The sequence below is a fragment of the Aethalodelphis obliquidens genome, unplaced genomic scaffold (assembly GCF_003676395.1).
Source record: "Aethalodelphis obliquidens isolate GAN/ISIS:26980383/991018 unplaced genomic scaffold, ASM367639v1 scaffold57, whole genome shotgun sequence".
NCBI classification, from domain to species: Eukaryota; Metazoa; Chordata; class Mammalia; order Artiodactyla; family Delphinidae; genus Aethalodelphis; species Aethalodelphis obliquidens.
Window position 1 is genome coordinate 9,798,882 of NW_020838001.1, and position 2,780 is coordinate 9,801,661.

At 35.8% G+C, this 2,780-nt stretch overlaps 1 pseudogene; it reads left to right on the plus strand.

The window, feature by feature from the left end:
- The first annotated feature begins 1,558 nt into the window (after positions 1-1,558).
- LOC113609579 (60S ribosomal protein L39 pseudogene) lies at positions 1,559-2,577 on the plus strand (annotated as a pseudogene).
- Positions 2,578-2,780: the final 203 nt, after the last annotated feature.

Here is a 2,780-nt window from a genome sequence, read left to right on the forward strand (position 1 = left end):
TGTTCCGCAGCGGGAGAGGCCACAACAGTGAGAGGCCCGCGCTGTAGAAATTATTTCTAATATAAATAAATGATTATTAAAAAAAAAAAAAGATGCTCCACATCACTAATGATTACAGAAATGCAAATCAAAACTACAATGAGGTATCACCTCACAATGGTCAGAATAGCCTTCATCAAAAATTCTACAAATAATAAATTCTGGAGAGGATGTGGAGAAAAGGGAACCCTCCTACACTGTTGGTGGGAATGTAAATTGGTGCAGCCACTATGGAGTTCCAGTATGGAAGTTCCTTCAAAAACTAGAAATAGAGTTACCATATGATGCAGCAATCTTACTCCTGGGTATCTATGCAGAAAAGACAAAAACTCTAGTTTGAAAAAATACGTGCACCCCAATGTTCATAACAGCACTATTTACGATAGCCAAGACATGGAAGCAACCTAAGTGCACGTAAATGGATAAAGAAGATGTGGTATATATTTATACATACATACATACATACACAATGGAGTACTACTCAGCCATAAAAAAGAATGAAATAATGCCATTTGCAGCAACATGGATGGACTTAGAGATTCTCATACTAAGTGAAGTAAGTCAGGGAAGAAAAATATCACATGATATCACTTATATGTGGAATCTTACAAAAAATGATACAAATGAACTTATTTACAAAACAGAAACAGACTCATAGACATAGAAAACAAACTTACAATTATCAAAGGGGTAAGGAGTGGGGAAAGATAAATTAGGAGTTTGGGATTAACAGATACACACTACTATATATAAAATAGATAAACAACAAGGACTTACTGTATAACACAGGGAACACTATTCAATATCTTGTAATAACCTATAATGGAAAAGAATCTGAAAAAGAATATATATATATATAGTACTGAATCATTTTGCTGTACACCTGAAATTAACACAACATGGTAAATCAACTATACTTCAATTAAAAAAAATTTAATATTGTAAATATTAAATACACTTAAATATAAAACAAGAAAAATTAAATTAAAAAATTTTTTAAAGAATTAAAGTAGAACCTACACTTGTGTCCACATGTTGCCATTTATGGTGCTCATTATCATTTTGTAAATCTGTTCACCTCCAGTATTGGTGCCTTCAGAGCAGAAAGTTCCCCTTTCCTTTCATCACCAGTAGACCTGCCATTCATAAACCATCTCAACTTCTCTCCATCTTAAAATATCTTGGGGGGCTTCACTGGTGGCGCAGTGGTTGAGAGTCCACCTGCCGATGCAGGGGACACGGGTTCATGCCCCGGTCCGGGAAGATCCCACATGCCGCGGAACAATTAAGTCCATGCACCACAACTACTGAGCCTGTGCTCTGGAGCCCTCAAGCCACAACTACTGAAGCCCACACTCCTAGAGCCCTGCTTCTCTTGTGCTCTGCAACAAGAGGAGCCACCACAATGAGAAGCCCATGCACCGCAGTGAAGAGTAGCCCCCGCTCGCAGCAACTAGAGAAAGCCCACGTGCAGCAACAAAGACCCAACTCAGCCATAAATAAATAAATATGTAAATAAATTTATTTTTAAAAAAGAAATAAAAGGAACTGCTAGTGGAAAAATTACTGTACGATATTAACAGTTTTTTAGATACTGCAGAAGAAAAGCTCAATGAATGAAGACATAGCAATAAAAAGCATCCAAATTGAGAGACAGAAAAGACAAAAGATTGAAAAACATGAACAGAGTCACAGTGACCTATGGGACAATATCAAGTAGTCTAACATATGTGTAATTGAGGTCTCAGAATAAGAGGAGGGAAGGAGGCATGCAGAAAAAATATTGGATGAACTAAAGGCCAAATTTTTTCAAAATTTGGTGAGAACTATCAATTCACAGAACCAAGAAACTAAATGAACACAAAGCAGGATAAAAATAAAACCACAAGAAGATATATTATCAGCATCAAATTCCTGAAGTTTTCCTCCGCCATTCTGGTGTGTGCAGTTGACTCTGTTCCTCACCATGTCTTCTCACAAGACTTTCAGGATCAAGTAATTCCTGGTCAAGAAAAAGCAGAATTATCCCATTCCTCAGTGGATTTGGTTGAAAACTGGTAATAAAATCAGGTACAACTCCAAGAGGAGACATTGGAGAAGAGCCAAGCTGGGTCTATAAGGGATCGCACATGAGATGGTACACATATTTATGCTGAATCAAGGTCATTTGCATCTTACCATCTCACCCTGAAAACCACTACTATCTGGACAACTGGATGTATTTTATTGGGAAAATGATTTTTCTCTGTTTTAGTTTATCTGCACTAGTAGTTTGGCTCAGAAATAAATATGTGAGAATCTTTTGTTGGAAACAAAAACAAAACCAAAAAACAAATTCCTGAAAACCAATGACTTAGAGAAAATCTTAAGAGAAAGCAGGAAAAAAAAAAGTCATTGAATATACAGGAAGAAAGAGTTACATTTCTTGTCAGACATTATGCAGGTCAGACACAATGGAAGTGCTGAAACTGTCAACCTAGAATTCAGTGAAGTTACCTTTCAAAAATGAATGCAAAATAAAGATCATTTCAAACAAACAAAAATGAGAGAATTTGTCACCAGCAGAATGCACTACAAGAAATGATAAAGAAAATTTCTCAAATGGAAGGAAAATGATATCTGATAGAAAATTGGATTACACAAAGGAATAAAAAAATGCCAAAAATGATAAATATATGGATAAATATAAAATACATTTTCCCCCTTTTTTTTTTTTTTTTTTTTTTGCGGTACGCGGGCCT